This window comes from Somniosus microcephalus, chromosome 31 (assembly GCF_052327205.1).
Source record: "Somniosus microcephalus isolate GS21.2 chromosome 31, FLI_Smic_1.0, whole genome shotgun sequence".
Classification (NCBI taxonomy): Eukaryota; Metazoa; Chordata; class Chondrichthyes; order Squaliformes; family Somniosidae; genus Somniosus; species Somniosus microcephalus.
The window spans coordinates 26,195,816-26,207,432 of record NC_141017.1 but is presented as its reverse complement, the minus strand read 5'-3'; the positions used below and the strand labels follow the sequence as shown (position 1 = coordinate 26,207,432).

At 45.8% G+C, this 11,617-nt stretch overlaps 1 protein-coding gene and 1 long non-coding RNA gene across 4 annotated transcripts in view; one reads left to right on the top strand and one right to left on the bottom strand.

Annotated features, from left to right (window-relative positions):
* Nucleotides 1-101: 101 nt before the first annotated feature.
* LOC147097667 (uncharacterized) lies at nucleotides 102-4,348 on the bottom strand. The gene is made up of 2 exons (XR_015074328.1): nucleotides 4,103-4,348; nucleotides 102-1,698 (listed from the first exon to the last, which is right to left on the bottom strand). It is a non-coding gene; the product is annotated as an uncharacterized LOC147097667 (long non-coding RNA).
* LOC147097666 (syntaxin-binding protein 2-like) overlaps nucleotides 2,855-11,617 on the top strand; it is a 148,800-nt gene continuing 140,037 nt past the window's right edge. The window contains exons 1-2 of one of the 3 annotated variants that reach the window (XM_085971663.1): nucleotides 2,855-4,080; nucleotides 5,487-5,608. The gene's annotated coding sequence lies outside the window, so the exon portion shown is untranslated. Of the gene's footprint in view, nucleotides 4,081-4,355; nucleotides 5,609-10,527; nucleotides 10,548-11,617 lie in introns of those variants that run through there. The other 2 variants (XM_085971662.1, XM_085971664.1) reach the window with 2 other exon arrangements.

Sequence of the window (11,617 nt, the reverse complement as noted above, 5' to 3'; positions counted from 1 at the left end):
GATCCCTTCACTAAGAGCGATGCACCTTGCGGCTTCTACCAGTGAGAGTTGTGCTCATTTGCATTGTTGTGGAGTATTTTAAACCAACACTCGACACAAGGTTTTAGATCGTTATTCAAATGGTCTTTATTACACCGGTGGGGAAACAATCTCGACTGGTGCACCAGGAGACTTCTCCACTGTTACAAATTTTAAGCAATCTTTTATACACCTAATCATACAAACGCAACCTCGTGCACAATCCCGTTACACTGTTTTAATTGGCCTAAGGCCCGCGTGCACAGTTGCTGATAGGGAATTAGCCAATCTCGCGTCACACAACCGTTCGCCTATATTTATTGTCACATGATCTTTATGCTCTCACCTGTTATAATTTTGTAACCTTTAGTAAAACCACATGTCTGCATTTCTGTCTCGCTGTGCCTCGTGGTTTTATTTAGCTCTAGGTTCCATAGTTTGTGGTTAATCATAGATGGTGCTTCTGAGCTAATTTCATCTAATCTTGCAAAAGCACCGAGACCTTGTAGTCAGCATGACTGAGCTGTCTCAGCCGGTCTCTGTCTCAACCACTTCTAGTGTGCAAGCTGCATTGTTAACCCTGTAGGAATGTCTAGTTCCTATCAAAAGACTGAGGTCCACTCAGGCGATCAAATAAACAAGGTTTAATGAAAACTAACAGAGTTTAACGGATAATTACAGGAGAACATCGAATATAGGTCTAGCCAGTTCGGAGGCTCCACGAGGACTGCTTGGGCGGTCCCGTGGCTGATGTCATGACATCATCACTTTTTCCCGCTGGTGGGGATCACGTGATGAACGGCGTGACGTCATCGCGTTTACCCGCGCTATTAAAGTGATCGCGCTCTGTACATGTAAACAGTGAAAACAAAGATACAGACTCAGGCTGTAGCTAACATTATTAAAGGGGATTACAGGAAACTTTGTGCTATCCGGCACCCACGGGACCGAGCTGCTGCCGTTGCCTCAAAACTGCTGTACTCTCCAGAGTTAATGTTGAGAGATACGGAGATTCTTATCTCCGTATTTGACAACAAACACTTGCTTAGCAACAGCTTCTAAACACTCGGGTGTGGCCTGCAAGCTCTGTAGCTGAAGCTGTTGCTATAGCTACAGACCTTGCACAGCTTGACTGTTCAAACAAAGCAAAAAAAACAAACAAAAAGAATAAAAAACGGCTGCTGATTTTTGCCGGTGGCTCCAGATTGCCGGATCGCTCATCTCCGGATAGCACAAAATTTCCTGTATATACAATTGATCGGAGTCCCTTAGTGGCTCCGCCACAACCCCTTAATTCCTGAAGGGCGCCGATGCCCCACTTCAACATAGTTGCGACAGAACTTCTGAAAATATTCAGAAATGTAAAACGGTAAGCTTTTCTGAATACAGGCTGCGAGGATTAATAATTCTATTTCAAGGACGAATCTTGTGATGGGCTGTCAGTTGGTGATTCATAGCAATTGTGGCTCACCTCACTACACAAAATTGCTGGAGTCCAAAAAGCCTTATTTCAGCGAGAGAAAGAAAAGGATGAAAGAAGTAACGCCGAAATATTTCACAGAAATAGAAAGTTGTTCCAGATGATTCGTTTGATAAAAGCTCCAAGTAGCCGAGCTGTACGGACCAAAGGACTTCGACACTAAGCTGCAATTAGTTAGTTTGATCTCAGCTCGGGTGACGCTAGAGAGAAAGAAAAATCATAATTGAATAACTTGCCAAGAGTCAGTATCCGCACCCACGGCCAGAGGATGAGCCATGGGACAGCCAATATCCTAGCTGGAGTCAATACCTTCAGAATTAAAAGAGAGAACATTGGCAGTGGCAGCAACAACTTGCATTTATACAGCGCCTTTAACATAGTAAAACGTCTCAAGGTGCGGCACAGGAACGTCATCAAACAAAATTTGACACCGAGCTGCGTAAGGAGATATTAGGACAGGTGGACTAAAGCTTGATCAAGGAGCTAGGTTTTAAGGAGCGTCGTAAAGGAGGGTGGAGAGGTTTAAGGGAATTCCAGAGCTTGGGGCCAAGGCAGCTGAAGGCACAACCAGGAGAAACAGGAAAGAAAGACAGAAAACAAAGAACCAATCTCAGTAAAGAGTTAAGATAAATATAACAGTCTTAAATTGAAAAGAAAAGTTCCTATATACAGGAAACTCTCGATTTACCGGCACCTCAATAACCGGAAATCTCTGTTAACTGGCAAAATTCAGGAGTAGGTTCAGGTAAGTTTTACTTCATATTAGTGGCCGTTCCTGGATCTGTGGCTGTGTAACCAGGGTTCCTGCACCTGTTGCTATGCAACAAAGACGCCTGGATCTGTGGCCATGTACGGGGCTCTCGTACCTTTTAACTATACCTCTCTATAATCCGGACTTTTTGATAAACCGGCACCACGCCGGTGCCGGATAAGAAAGAGTTTCCTGTATACACACATGCAATTGCAGAAAATCGTGGAAGAGTATGAACCGCAAGTGAACAACGGCTAATGCCATTTTTTGGAACTACCTCACCATAAGGCATTACCTTTTAAGAAGGGGGTGGAGAAGTGAAAGAACTGGTCTATATAATGACAAATGCATTTTGTTAATAAAGGCATGTAGTTAATGAGCATAATCGATCAGGGAAATGTAGATATAATAGCAAAATACTGCGGATGCTGGAAATCTGAAATAACAACAGAAAACGTTGGAAACTCTCAGCAGGCCAGGCAGCATCTGTGGAGAGAGAATCAGGTCTGGGACCCTTCATCAGAACTGGAAAATGCTGGCGATGTAACATATTAAGCAGGTGCAGAGGTGGGGGGAGGGGAGGAAGGAATTGAAGGAATATTCTGTGCTTATGTAAGAGGCAGGAAAGATAAAATATTGCAAATGGAAATGGCAAAATCAGATTCAGGGAAACAAAAAAGAAATCTATAGTTCAAGCACATAACTATATTACTATTATTTTCACTTACACTCTGAATTGGAAGCTAGGTTATAAAAAATGATAATGAGAAGACAGCAACAAACGTTTTAGCTGGAGATAAAACATTTTGGTTTTGCTAAAAGGGGTTTGCATTTTAAGGAGGTGTAATTACTGTTTTTATCCTTTCTGATAAAGGTGCTGATTGACACTTCCTAAATTAAATGGCACAAGAGGCTGTTACATTAATTCTAATTTCTCTACTAACTATGTAGGTGGCTAGAATATCAAATTAATGACCATTGTCTCTGCTGGGCAGCGTTTTCCTCAGCCTGTTAAGTGACGGTGTATTGTCCTTTATAATGATATACACTTAGACAAGAGCACTGACGTTTTATGCCAATGTCTCATTTAAAACAGTGAATAAAACATCGCATTAGTTATTGGCACAACCTCTCTGTTAAAGGCTCAGCAAACATTTCCCTTACATGGAAATGACAGTTACTGGTTTTCAGACGAGGCTGGACTGAACTGCTTATTTCCCAATGTACAGCTGCTGGTTGTCGCAATACATGTTTGCAGTGGTTACCTGACGCTGGTTAATCTGCCGGCACAAGCATCACGGCTTGATATTTACATACGATAGTGGTTTTCAAACTTCTCTGTGCAGGAGGACCTTTACAAATACTGATTGATCCGAGGCCACTCTCCCCTGCAGATACTGAATTTCCCAGGGACCGCCATCATAACTATATTGTTGGGCTAGTGTTGTAACAAACATTTGTTAGAATTACAGGAACGGAAATAAAGTGCTAGTAAGTCAAATACAGCGAAAATACACCTAGACGATAGAATTCTTGGCTGCTCATGGTATGCCAGCTTCCCTGCGATCCTCTGACCCTCTGATACGAAGACCCCAGTTTAAAAACCTAGGGGGGGGCGAAATTGGGTGCTGGGAGGCGCTACCGGGCGCAGCGCTGACATCGACTCCCGCCGTATTCGGGAGTTTTGAGGCGGCGCTATGGCCTTGCGCCCGGAGATTGTGACGTCATCGCCGTGTGCATCGCCCCGGACCCGAAATTGACTTCCGCTCCCCTGCAGAGGCGCCGGTCGAAAACACTTCGGAGGGCGATGATTAAAGGCAAGGTGGCCGAGGTAAGTTTAAAAAAAAACCTACCTTGTTCCAAGTTTTTCTGCGGATTCCTGCCCGCGATCGATCGGCCCGGCACTCTGCTTGAGCTCCGGCCCCACCGCACGGCATCGCGGCTGCCTTGGTGGTCCAGTCAGGTACTTTTTAAAATTGCAGAGCCGGCAGCGATGTCCCTTCCCTTTAAGGGAGGGAAGGAACCTTTGAACGCGGCGGCGCTGCACGGCCCAGTGGGCAGCGCTGCTGGCCTCCACCCCGCCTGCTGCTGACTGCGCTCCAAGAAGGAAGTGGATGCTTGATTTAGCGCTCCACTTCCTTCCTGGAGCGCAAAACCAATTTTTTTTTTTAAGTTTAGAAGCATTAGCGCCTGGCGTTAATTTTCTCAACTTTTAAAAGTTAGCCCCCCAAATTGGGCTATAATGAATTTCTACCCCCCTAGGATTTATGATAAAATGGACCACGCTGTTAGCATCAGATCCAGAGATAGATAGACAGTAAAGCAGCACTTCAGCAAAAGGCTGTCCTAAACCAATAGCCATCTGGATACAGATCTGTGCATGGTCTTATTTCCTTACCAAGCCCAGAAAAGTTCTATTTGGAATAAAGCTAATTACAGTCACCTTTAAAGCATATTGGCCCCGGAATTTGCGGTTGTAACGACGGCGAAGCTGTCAGCATTCAATTCAATTCAATTCAATTCAATTTTATTTGTCATATATGCAGCAGACGTGTGTACTGCACAATGAAATGTTGATTTTTCATTCACCGTCGTTACTCTGCAAAATTGACAGCAACTTCTAACATCCACACATGCGCAGTTAAATGCGGAAATCCAGAAGTTGCTGTCAGCGATACCCTGCTCCTCCGTAGGGTGCGCTATTGAAGTCTTCGCAGATGGAAATCTTAGAAATCACTTGAAGTGATGTGAACTTCCACTTTTTACGCGCTAATCTCGCTGTAAAACCCCCCAAAAAGTTAAGCCTTGTTGAATGGGTTTTTAATGGCATACTAACTCATAATTACTGTTGAACAACCTCTCTGGCCCTGAAAAATTAACTTTATATTTGCGGAATGTCAAATTTCTCCATTATGATAAAAAATTACATAGATTTTTAAAATAATAAAAATTGTTTTTTAAAGTTTATGATATTTCAGCTTCTACCATAATCCCATGTGTATGCCCCAATTTTTATTTCGCTCTCGGTAAAATGATTAAAAAGTGAAGGATAATCAGTGCTTTTTACTTCCTGGTTTGCGGTCTGTGAGAATTCTTCAATGTGATTGGCTGCTTAGTGTGCTTGATGACAGCACTGTTGCTGGATGTCCTATAGGTGGCGCCAGAATGAAATTAACGTCGTAAAAGGTGAAATCTGTTAGATCCAGGTATCTTAATGTTGTGTCCTTCAATAATCAGACAAAGACTGCAGGGAACGATCAACAGGTGTTTACTGAATGAGGGTTCAAACTGCTTCTGGACTCGACCTCCTTCCACTGTTCTCCAGGAGCGAATCCCTGGGAGGTGATGCAGAGTTGCAGGTAGTTTCGAATCTTTCTCGTCGCCAATGTTAGATCCGGGTATCTTAATGTTGTGTCCTTCAATAATCAGACAAAGACTGCAGGGAATGATCAACAGGTGTTTACTGAATGAGGGTTCAAACTGCAACTGACTGTACAGAGCACTACTCAGGGTTTATATACAGGTGTGGTCACTGCCGGTACTACAGGATACAGGAGCTGTAAAAAGTAGTTCTCCCCGTTAAAGGTACATACATTACAATTCCTCCCCTTTTAGATTAACAGTACCATAACACTCATTTAACAATTAAATATCAAACTAATTACAATTAACACTTTTAACATGCAACATTAACTGGAAATAGTCTATTCATAAATTCAGTCTTTGGGGAGGCTTCCTGATTCTTTCTGGATAACGCCTTTCCCGAGTGTCTCACTCTTGGTGCGGAGGCGATTCTAACACCCTGTCGTCAGTTGATTCATCAGCTTCCAATGCTATTGTTTCTGAGGTAGATGCGACCTGTACGTCGGGTTCCTCACCAGGTACGTATGGCCGAGACATGGGGTTGACTCGTTCCTGTGACTCTAGGATCTGGTCAGCATGGCGTCTCACAATGTTCTCCCCAACATCCACTGTGTACATTAGTGGCCCCTGCCGTGTGCATATCGTTCCTGGTTGCCATTTCTCTGTTCGGTAGTCGCGGGCCAAGACTGGTTGCCCTACATTGAAGCTCCTTGTCGGCTTCTCATTGATGTGCTGGAATTGCTTATTCTCAACATCTCTTCGTACATTTGGTCTGAGCAAATCCAGACGAGATCTCAACCTTCGGTTAAAGAACATCATGGCCGGGGCCTGGTTGGTGACTGCATGTGTCGCATTTCTGTAGGCTAACAGGAAATTGTCCACCTTATGCTGCAGTGGAATGTTGTCATCGCACATGGCCTTTACTGCTTTTTTAAAGGTTTGTACGAACCTCTCAGCCAATCCATTTGTGGCTGGATGATACGGGGCGGATGTGTAATGCCTTACCCCATTCCTTTTCATAAATCTTCGAAACTCTTCGGACACAAACTGTGGTCCGTTATCAGAGCAAATCTGCTCTGGCAAGCCGTTCCTGGCAAAAATGGTCCGTAGGACTGCAATAGTTTTCTCCGTGGTGGTGGAGGACATTTTGATCACCTCAGGCCATTTTGAGTGCGCATCCACGGCTATTAAAAACATTGAGTCCATGAATGGACCAGCAAAATCAATATACACCCGTTGCCATGGAGATGAGGGCCACTCCCATGGGTGTAGAGGGGCATGTGGTGGTGCATTTTGGACCTTCTGGCATCCTGAGCAGCTCTTTGTCAGGTCCTCGATTTGCTGATCGATCCCCAGCCACCACACATAAGCCCTAGCAAGGCTTTTCATTTTCACCCCTCCCAGATGACCTTCGTGAAGTTCATTGAGCACTCTCTCCCTTAACTTGGGTGGAATTACCACTCGGGATCCACACATCAAGGTCCCCTGGCATACTGACAGCTGTTCTCTTCTGGATGAGAATGCTGGCGACAGTGAGTCGCCATGTGCTGGCCATCCCTTCACCGTCAAATCATATACCCGAGAGAGTGTCGGGTCATTTCGGGTCCCCTTCTCTATACCAGCGTTAGTTACTGGCAAGCATTCAATTATAGTCGAATGAAATATTTCGACAGGATCCACTGCTGGTGCTTCCTCCACAGTAGGCAGTGGCGGGCGTGATAGCCCATCAGCGTTTCCATGCTGTTTCGTGCCCTGATACTCGATATCATATTGGTGCGCCCCTAGAAAAAGGGACCATCTTTGTAGCCGTTGCGCAGTCATCACCGGAACGCCCTTCTTTGGATTAAAGATGGAGACAAGTGGTTGGTGGTCAGTCAGCAAGATGAACTTCTGCCCGTGCAGATAGTGATTGAACTTTTTCACTCCCCACACTAGGCTGAGGGCCTCCCTGTCAATCTGGGCGTAGTTACGCTCGGCTGAGGTTAGTGACCGAGACGCAAAGGCTACTGGCCTCTCCGAGCTGTCCGGGAATTTGTGCGACAGCACCGCTCCAATGCCATAGGGTGATGCATCACACGCCAACCAAATTGGTAGTGCTGGGTTGAAATGAGCCAACACCTCTTTCGATGTGATCAATGCTTTGCTCTTCTGGAAAGCTCGTTTACATTCATCACTCCACTTCCATGGTACCCCCGTTTGCAGTAGGGTGTTCAGTGGGTGTAGTACGGTAGACAAATTCAGCAAGAACTTATGGTAGTAGTTCACCAGCCCGAGGAACGACCTCAGTTGTGACACATTTTCCGGTGCTGGAGCCTTGGCTACTGCCTCAATCTTTTCAAGGGACTTATGTAACCCCTCTTTATCAATAACGTGGCCACAATACGAGGTCTGCTCCTGGAAAAACTCACATTTGTGGCGATTAGCTCGGAACCCATATTCCTTCAATCTAGTGAGCACCTGCTCCAGGTTGGCGAGGTGATCACTGTCATTTTTGCCCGTGACCAGGATGTCGTCCAAATAACACTGGGTCCCTGGAATCCCTTGCAGGACTTGTTCCATTGCCCTTTGCCAAATAGCCGGAGCTGATGCTACCCCGAACACCAGCCGGTTGTACTGGTAGAGACCTTTATGAGTGTTGATCGTGAGGTACTGTTTCGAGGCTTCTTCTACCTCCATTTGCAGGTACGCCTGGGCCAGATCAATCTTAGTGAAGCGTTTTCCTCCAGATAGCGAGGCGAAAATATCTTCAATCCGCGGAAGCGGATATTGTACAGTGTGAAGGACTGGGTTCACTGTCACCTTTAAGTCCCCACAGATGCGAACCTTCTTTGGTTCCCCAGGCGTATTACTCAACGACCTCTTCATTACAGAAATGATGGGTGTAGCCCACTCGCTCCAGTCCACTTTGGACAGTACTCCTGAACGTTCCAAACCTTCCAGCTCTGCTTCGACGGCTGGGCGGATCGCATAAGGTACCGGTCTGGCCTTAAAAAACTTTGGGCTTGCATTTTCCTCTATTTTGATCGTCGCTGTTATGCCTTTTAGTGTTCCGAGTGCCTGCTGGAACACTTCTTGTGCGTCAGTTAGCATTTTTGACAGTCGTCCAGGTGTGACGTCGTCATCCTTTTTGGCATCTACAGTCAGTGCTTGTATGGAATGCCAATCTAGCTGTATCTTCCGGATCCATTCACGTCCTAGTAGTGGTGGTCCTCCATCTGGCAATACATATAGGTCCATTTTTGGTGTTTCCTTGCCGTTATATATAACGTTCACCCTTATTTTTCCTTTGGGGTAGACTTTTTGCCCCGTGTACGTCTTCAAGACAATCTTTGTATCTCTCAAGGGTATATGTGAGAATAGCCGCTTGTAGTCCCTTCGGTTTATGACTGTTAGGGCTGATCCTGTGCCCAATTCCATTTTCACTTGGACTCCTGCTATCTTGAGCATGACCCAGATAGTTTGGTGATCCTCCGTTTTGATCACATTATGTAGTTTCAGACAACCCAGCTCCTTGCTTCCGGAGTCTGTATCACTCTTCTGTTCGTCTGAACTACTCTCCGTCACCTTATGTACCTTCTTGTACTTCTCCTGTGGAGATTTCTTGCTGCTGGTTTTCTTTCCCGACCTGCAGAATCTTGCTATGTGTCCTACTTTTCCACACTGTCTGCACACTTTGTCCTTGAACCAGCAATCATTATGGTCGTGTGTTGTTCTGCCGCAGCGATAGCACTTCATTGTTCCGTATGACATTTCATTTGTGCCATATTCTTGCGGTCTCCGTTGTATCTCTGAAGCGCCCCATGCGGCTGCTTTGTGTGATACTGCCATGCTGAAAGCCTTGTCCAGCGTAAGATCCTTTTCTGATAGAAGCCGTTTCTGGGTTCCTTCACTTTGAAGCCCACACACAAACTTGTCCCTTAAAGTATCTGCTAGTCCCGTTCCAAACTGGCAGTGTTTCGATAGCTTGCGCAGTTCTGTTAAATACTCAGCATTACTTTCATCTTTATGCTGGTTCCTTTTGTGAAACTTAAATCTTTCTGCTATCAGCAGCGGTGTGGGGTTTAAGTGGTCCTGTAGGATTGACACTATGTTTTCAAAATCCTTTTCTACTGGCTTCTCTGGGGTTACTAGGTTTCGTAGTAAGCCATATGTTTTTGCACCCATTGAATTCAACAATACCAGCACTTTCTTGTCATCTGGCACTTCATTCGCCTTGCAGTATACTTCTATGCGTTCGACATATGTCGTCCAATCTTCGACTTCATTGTCGAACGCTGTGATACTGCCACTCTTCGGCATTTTTGGGTGTGGTTAGACTGGCTTAAAATGGCGTCTCCCGTGCTTTCCTTTCTTCCCCACTGCGGCTTAAAATGGTGTCTCCCGCGCTGCTGCCAACGCCGCTCTCGGCGGTCCTCCTGGCAAATGGCGACGCCCTGTGGGTTTCGTGTGCTGCTCCTGCGCTGCTGCCAATGCCGTGCTCTGCGGTCCTCGTGGCAATGGCAATGCCTCGCGTTTTCCTGCGCGCCTCTCTCCCCCATTGACGCTGCTTGGCCCTTGAACACCGGCTGCGCTCTGCTCTCTCTCGCCTCTCTCCCCCGTTGACGCCGCTCGGTCCTGAACACCGGCTGCGCTCTGCTCTCTCTCGTTGACGCTGCTCGGCCCTTGAACACCGGCTGCGCCCCATGCGCTCTGCCCTCTCTCTCTCCCCCATCGACGCTGCTCGGCCTTTTTCTGTGCCACTCGGTCGGCTCTAGCCGCCGCTGTCCGGGAAGGTTCTGCGCAGTACCTGTTGCCAGCCCATTTCGCTGGACCACCGTGGCTGGAAAGCCAAGCCTGGCTCTCGACAGCCTCCCCTGCGATGCCCGTGCTTCTGGACTCGACCGCCTTCCACTATTCTCCAGGAGCGAATCCCTGGGAGGTGATGCAGAGTTGCAGGTAGGTTCGAATCTTTCTCGTCACCAATGTTAGATCCGGGTATCTTAATGTTGTGTCCTTCAATAATCAGACAAAGACTGCAGGGAACGATCAACAGGTGTTTACTGAATGAGGGTTCAAACTGTAACTGACTGTACAGATCACTACTCAGGGTTTATAGACAGGTGTGGTCACTGCCGGTACTACAGGATACAGGAGCTGTAAAAAGTAGTTCTCCCCCTTAAAGGTACATACATTACAAAATCCACGCCTGGGCAGCTTTCTTCGAGGTCAGAGGCAAGCGGCATCACTTCGCTGCTGACTGCAAAATCCGTGCCATTAAAAAAGGGGACCTAATGCAGAAATCATGTAAGGCACGGCACAACTGTGTTTCCATTGCAGCAACGATGTCAGCCCCTTGAGCTCTTTTTCTGTTGAGAGAACCAGGATAAGTTCTTGCAAAGAGCCAGCACAGGTACAATGGGCCGAATGGCCTCCTGCGCTGTAAGATTCTATGGGTTTTAAAAGCTTGTGGATTTCAGAAGGATGGGAAGACTAAGGGATGGAAATAGGACAAATTAGAATAAAAGAACTTGCATTTATCAAGTGCCTTTCACATACCCAGAAGTGCTTTACAGTCAGTCGATTGCTTTTGAAGTGTTGTCACTATTGTCATGTAAAGAATGAAATTTAAAAGAAATTAAGAAAGAAATTGCACTTATAAAGCACCTTTCATAACCTCAGCACTTTACAATGAAGTACTTCTGAAGTGTAGTCACTGTTGTAATATAGGAAATGTGGCAGCCAAAATTACGCACAACAACGAGGCATGTGACCAGATAATCTGTTTTAGTGATGTTGGTTGAGGGATAAATATTGGCCAGGACACGAGGGAGAACTCTCCTACTCTTCTTCGAAATAGTGCCATGGGATCTTTAATAATTAATTTATTGTAATTTCAACTAATTTTAAAATTGTGATTTTTTTAAACATTTATTTAATGTTTTAAAGTGTTTTTGGGGTGATCTCCATTCATATATTTGACAGGTCTATCTGTCAAGTGTATGAAGGGAGATTCCCTTCTTTGATTG